This window comes from Neurospora crassa, linkage group III (genome assembly GCF_000182925.2).
Source record: "Neurospora crassa OR74A linkage group III, whole genome shotgun sequence".
Lineage (NCBI taxonomy): Eukaryota > Fungi > Ascomycota > Sordariomycetes > Sordariales > Sordariaceae > Neurospora > Neurospora crassa.
Window position 1 is genome coordinate 4270390 of NC_026503.1, and position 7776 is coordinate 4278165.

Sequence of the window (7776 nt, forward strand, 5' to 3'; positions counted from 1 at the left end):
GCAATAACTCCCTCTACAACTACTAGTATTAATTTATCCCCCGGACCGTACCTTTATAATAATATTAATATAATTAATAAATAATAAAGCGTCGCATCCGAACTATAGAAGTTACCTCAACTACTCCTAATAAAAAGTAAATAAACTATCTATAGGCGCAACTAAACCTTAGTACCTCCAAACCCACTAATATAAATAATTTTATTACTATACGCTACCTTCCGCTTTAATTAGAATAATTTAATTAATTCTAAATAATATAACTTCATATTCCTAACTTCTATTATTAAAAATAAACCCGAAGCACCTCCTAATTATTCCTTCCCCGCTACACTACCTTCTACTTTAATTATAATAATTCAAATAACTCTAATAAGAATAAAATTAAAAAATCCATTACTTTACTATCTAACCCTCTTCTAGGACTATATTAACCAACAAGGACCCTTAGTAGGAGGGAGGGATATTATATAAGGAATTTCCACTAACGATTCAATAAAATTAAAAACCTACACCCAACTACTAAGGATATTTCTATATAGAGATATATTAATATCTATACTAGAAGTAGGAACCGGATATCCCCTATTAACTATCGTTTAAATCCGCCTCAACCTAAAACTAATAATATAATACTCTAATTAAAATACTAGCTTACTACGTATATTACTAAAGCCCCTACTTAATTATAACTATTAATCGATAATTATTTACTAACTATATAAATCCTCTTACAAACTACTGTAACCTCTATAAGTATCCTCCTATCTACTAATCTCTATAATACTATTCTCAACTTTATTATACTAGAAATTACTAATTAAAATAAATAATATAGTATAAAACCGCTATACTATATAAGCATATTCGTATAATAACCGCTTATTAGAATTTTTAAATTTAAATATCGCTATATCGAAATTCGTAATATACCGAACTACCTACTAAATAAATTAGGATAATACTTTACCGGTCCTATCCGCCGGTATAGCCTATAATATACCCTCTAACGCCTCTTATAAATTATTATTGTTAAAATCCTTAATAATATCTATTAACCTCTCAAAAAATATTTATACCTCAATTATATTAATATTAATTATTACCGTATTAAAATAATTCTCTTTAATAATAAGCAAATCGCCAATATCGGGTTAGGTTATTACTATATTAAGATAATTCTCTTTAATAATAAACAAATCGCTAGCGTCGGGTTAGGCTACAAGCGGGTTAGAATAATTCTCTTCTATAATAAGCGGGTTACTAACGTTAAATTAGGTTATAAACGGGTTATAAATATTAGCAATAAGCGGATCGCCGACGTTGGGTTAAATTATAGTAAATTAAATAATAAAATTACCTATATCTATATAACTAACTACAGACTTAATATATATTAATTTATACTAAATTTTACTCTAATTAAAGCATATAAGAATTAGCCACTCTTCGCTCTAGCCATAGTAAAAAGCGCTTTTTACTATAGTTAAAGCGAAAGGGATATACTATTAGAATTAGACTTACTTATTAAAATTAATATTATTACTAAGTATTATATTATTCTATACCGAAATTAATTCTTATAAATCTATATCGTTAGGAATCGCCCAATCGCTAGCCGGTAAATCGTAAGAGTAGCCCGCCGATATTATACAATTAATTCACTCTAAACCGACCTATAATAAATAGAACTCTAGCCGCAAATTTAATTTCTTTAATTATACTTAATATATAGCAACCCTAAGTAATTTAGTAGCGTCCTTAATAATAATTTCCTACGTAGTTAAAAAGCTCTATATATATTCTAAGGATGTAAAAGGAAATTTCCAACCCAAAAGGGTTATAGGGCTAACGTTGGCCTCGTTAGGATACCGCCAATATAATATAAACATAGAAACGTAGAACCTCTACGCCGCAATTATAAATAATATAGCGGGGTTATTCTTATATTAATTGGTTACTACCTCAATAACTATAAAATAACAGAGCGCCTACTAGGTAATTTCTTTAAATATCTCCTTAAAAGCTATATTCGGAATACATTTAATTAAGGCAGATAAATTATTATTTTTAATCTAAGTATAATTAAAATCGGTAAATAGATTATAGGAATTAATATATTAAAACGCTACGCTATTACTAAAAGAAATAATATTATTCCTAGTAATATTATCTAAGGTACTAACCGTTAGTACTATAAAAGGAGGTTACTTACGTAATCGTTTTAATAAGGTAGAAGGGGGGCTATTCTTAAATTGAACTTCAGCGTAGGAATATTTTATTCTATATTTATAAAATATTAATAAATATTAAATTTAGCCCTACTGAGTTTCATTATAATTAGAATAAAGGGGGTCGTTCTAATTAAAGTAAAGAAAGTATACTATAAAATTAAAATTTACCTATTATTAGTATTAGCGCGCTTTCGTTTCAATCTACATTTATATAACAGTATATTAATTAAATTATAATTTAAATCGGACTCATCGTCCCTAGGATCTACCAATACCTTACTCCACATAGCTCGCTTCTCCTTCTATATTTATAATATTCTAACGCTACTACCTCAATAGTAATTCTTTTAGAAATTATTAAATTACTCCTCTAATTCGCTAATCGTCACACCGTCCCTTACTTTCGTAATAGAAATATATTATTTATAAACATCGATAAATTCCTATACCTTCTTAATCCGTAGCGCCTCCTCGGCCTTCAAATCCCTAATAGAATATTTAGAGAACTAATCAATTATAGCCTTCTAACCGTCTATATCTAGGCTACTAAGGATTTTATATATAATTTGGAGAATATAGTCTACCGAAGGTAATAGACCGGACCGATTAATAAAAAGAGGATTAACTAATACGAAATTCTTATTTAAAATAGTCCAATTAATATTACGCTTCGCTTTAAGGTTGGTTATAACCGCTTTAATTAAGAGAGAATAGTACTCCCTAATACGGAAAGCCTTAGTAGAATCGAAGGCGGCTATACTAGTAGGTAGTTCTACAACCTACGCGTACCGGTTAAACCGATGCGATAATATATATTTAGCGGCTTTATATTTAAATAGGGTCTTAAAATTATTTCCCGCTTTAAAGGGGATATTTATTATTTCTAAGCTTAGACTTGTAATAAACTTATAAATCTATTATATAAATATTAGCTTTTATTTTAATTAAAGCTAGTATATAAGTAGAAATACTATTTTAATAAAAGTAGAATATATTTTGCGGAGAGTACACTCTTCTATCCAATTATAAATAGTACTGTATATAATAGGTAAATACTATTAAACGCTTTCTTTTTAACCGATTTTATAAAAACGCTTTATATATTATAGAATTATATTTTAATTCTATACGTAGCCGAACCTAATACCTACGTAATACGCTACGTAGAAATTTAATTTAATTATATATATATTAGAATTGAGTATAAGAATATTAATATCCGTATATAGTTAATTCTAAACTACAATAATACGGTTATATTTAATTTATATTTAATTAAAATAGATTATCTCTATATATAGGCCGACTTTACGTAGGATAGTATAGAACATCCTATATTAATTAGTAAATACTTTACTAGGTTTCGCTCTAATTAGAGTTGGTAAATCTAATCTCTAATTAGAACGAAAGTAAAAAGTTGACCGTATTTATATTTATATCTAGGGCGAATTAGTAATTACTAATACCCTTTTCCAACTATTATATAATTTAGCGCATTTCCGAATAATCTATACAAATAAGAGTAACTCTCCGAATACCTAATATACTATATTCACTCGGTTATTCAATAATATAAGGTGCGCATTAATAGTAAAATAAGTAAATATATAAAACAACCTACTATTGAAGTTTAATTAAATTAGCTTATTAACAGTTTCAACCCCTAATATCGCTTCTTCTTTACTACGCAAAACCTCGTTAAAAATCCGAATACGTATTTCTTAGTTACCCCTTTAATACTCTATAATTTAAATATTTTTTAATAGGCAGGATCTTTATATCGCTATTTACCGTCTAATAGCGTTATCCTTAAATATTAATACTTATATATAAACGTTATATAAAAAAAATTATAATAGGCGGATAAAGGTAAAATTTAGGGAAATTTAGCGTTCTTTATCGGTAGCGCAGAATATTATTAAATCCTTAATTTCGTACTTTAATAAGTCTATAAATATATTTTTTAAAAGATTATCCGTAATTTAAATAATCTCCTCCCGCCGACAGTAGTACCCGAATTCGATTTAATAAATTAATATTAGTAGTATATTAGAGGAAAGGTATATTATTACTCTATTAAAGAGGCGTAGTAGGGTAATTATACCCCTATTTATAATAATAATATAATTCTCTTAGAAGATTTCTATTATAGCCTAGTAGATAGTTTTATTATCGTCGGTAATCGTATTTTAAATATTAGAGTATAAAACCTACTATTAGTAACCCTACTCTTCGCTAATCTTATATAATTAAGTACGTATAGTATTAGGCATTATAAGGTCGATAATATATAGGGGGTTACTTTAATCGTACAAACCCTTATCTTTAGAATAGAAGAACTCTAATATATTATATTAACCCCTAAGTAGGGTAAAGACTTTAAATAGGCCTACCCCCTCCTAGAGTATAGTAGTAAATACCCAGATATTAGTAATACAATTTAATGTAGGCGTTATAGAATAAATTAACCTACTTACAATAGGGATGATTTGTATTACCCACTATACTAACGAATTGCAGTTTCGAACGAATTAGGCTTTATTTAGAATAAGGGCTTAGAATATTGGGTCCTTTACTATTATTATTTAGAACTCTAGCCTCTATAGCCTTTTATCCTTCTTAAAAGCAATATATTAGTATCCGCGCTTTTTACTTTAATTATAGCGGAAAATTTACTAGCTAAATTCTTCAAACTCCTCGTCCTTAATAATAGTATTTATATTCGCTATATCCTTATCTTTATATATAATATCCTACGTACTACTTTCGAACGGGTTTATAATATACTATTCAAGTTTTTACTTAATAACCCTATTATACGAATAAAGAAGTACATTAAATTCTAAAGGCCCGTTAATTTTAGGCTTATTCTTACCCTAGCGTATAATAATAGTAGAATACGAATATATAATAACGTTTTTAATAATATTAGTAGAATATTTCTATTTAGCCTACTCCTTTATTAAATAATCGAAACGGTCCTACGTAAGCGTCTTCGCTCTACGTGGGTCGTCTTTAGGTACGCTACTAATAGTGTCGAACTAAATTTAAAATACTAGGTTATTAAAAGTATTATTAAATTTAATAAATATTTAAGGGATTAGCCTAAATAGTATAATAATAATACTCGAATACATATTGAAGGGCTATTATTTATATTCTAATTCTTTAAAATAATAATATTCTATAAGGAGTACTATATTATAAATAAGCATTTTGCTAGTACCTACCTCATTTATTAATATAACTTTTTATAAGAGTAAATAGAATATATAATAAATAATATATATATTTATAGTATATTAACTAATCCTTAATTTTACTCTAGTTAGAATATAAAAAACGTAGGCTAGGTTTCGCTTTAGTTAGAGTAAATAGGATTAATTCTAATTAGAGTGAAAGGGGAGGATATAATACTAATTTAAACTTACCTACGATTTAATAAAGGAGTAAATATTATAAATTAATCCTATTAATCTTCTAATTTACCTAATTGTATTAGTCCGTATAAGCTTTATAATTAAATAATTAAGGAGACTCCTCTAGCGCTAGTTCGGCAATTTTACGCCTAAGAGTACGGGTACTTCCGAGAATAAAATTAAAATTAGTAAATTTCTTCGCTAATAGGTGCTTCCGCTATATTAAACCCTTAATAGTTATTCCAACTATAATATTACTCTTAACCTTCTCCTAAGTAGCTTCCTAAATATTATTAGGTATTTAAATATATTAAATAAATCGGTCGACTATATCGCTTGCGGCTATTAAATAATCTACATAAGTAGGAGTATTTTTATTACAATAGAATAATAGAAACTACTCAATATTCCAAAACGGAAGCGTTATATAGGCTAGTTGCCACTAGGTCTCGAAATCCTTAATATAGGTAAATAACATACATATATCGAAGCGTAGCGCCAGGTCTTTACCGAAATAAATACTAGCTGCAATAAGGTCTTTAGTACTATAACGATCTAATTTAGTACTAAATACAATCTTAGAATATATATTATTCGTAATAAGGAATATATTATAAATATACATCTTTACTACTATCGGATCCAAACGGCCGAACTTCTTTAACTCCTCTTTAATTAGCTTATAAATATTTACTACAATTAATCCGCAACAATCCTTACGAATAATATTAATAAATTAAAAGGCTTATAAGAATTAAATATTATATAGGAATTCACCGTCCTACCTCGCTAAAAAAGTCTCCTTATTAATAAGGAAAATATACAGCCTAGGAATATCCTCCTCTTTAACAATAACACGCATCGAACCCAACACAATATTACCATATTAGCGCGTATTAAAGTATACAAATATTTAAAAAATTCACACCTAATTATTAATATAGTAACCGCTATATAAAATAACACCATCCTCTTCAATACATCTTAAGAAATATAGTAGGCTTTAGTATTTCAAATATATCGAATAACAACGGAGCGTAATAAAGAGAATCGTATAAATCGATTTAAAAATTATAATTTTATTTAATTTTATCTTATTCGTTATATTAAATAATACTAGATCTCCGCGCTGGACAGCTATAGCGTAGAGCGGAAGGGAGGATATTTCGGCCCTTTCAATAATATACATTATATACGTATATTAGGAGGAATCGCGGAGCAATTCGATATACTTCTTCTATATAATATATATATCGGTAAATTTAATACCTACCTAATCCTAAATATTATACGGCCTCTTAAGGTAGGTTAATAGCCCAAACCAATCGGCTACTATAAAATAATTAGCGATAATATATTAAAGGGCTTATATAATAGGTATAGGGATAGATATATATAGTAGGTAGCGATTTTATAAATCGGTTTTACTCTAATTAGAATTAGAAACCTCAATTTATATAATCGATTCTATTCTAATAATAGTATAATTATCTACTCTAATAAGAATAAAAGGAAACGTTAGAAAAATTTATAATTATAATTATAATATTAATTAAGTACTACGGTACTAAAATACCCTAAGAGGGAAATTACGTCCGCCCTATTATACTTCGAATTAACGTTTTACTAATATATAAATTACTAGCCGGGGATTCGCGTACTCCTAGCCTATATAGTATTTAAATTAATATACCCTTAGAAAGGCCTAGGTTCTTAATTAATAACATCGAACTTAGTATTTAATAATTAAATTAGAATATTAAGTAAAATAGTACGTATATAGTCCAAATTGTAATACCCGGTAATAGGTAGGTAATAATTTCGGACTAAAATAGAACCTCTATATTTAGAGTAACTACTACTATATTTCTTCTTATCTTTATACTAATTTAAATTAAAGTATAATAAGGCTTATAAAAGATTAAGGTCTATCAATTTAATAATTATATATAGTATTAGCGGGTTCTAATTCTTAATAGCGAAATTATTAAGGTTATCCCTATTAGCTTTAAACGTAGCTTTAGGCCTAACTCTACCCGAGGATCGTCCCTTCCCTATACTAACGATATTAGCGATTCTTACGCTTCCGCTTATAAGGGATTACCAACTAACTAATTTCACTC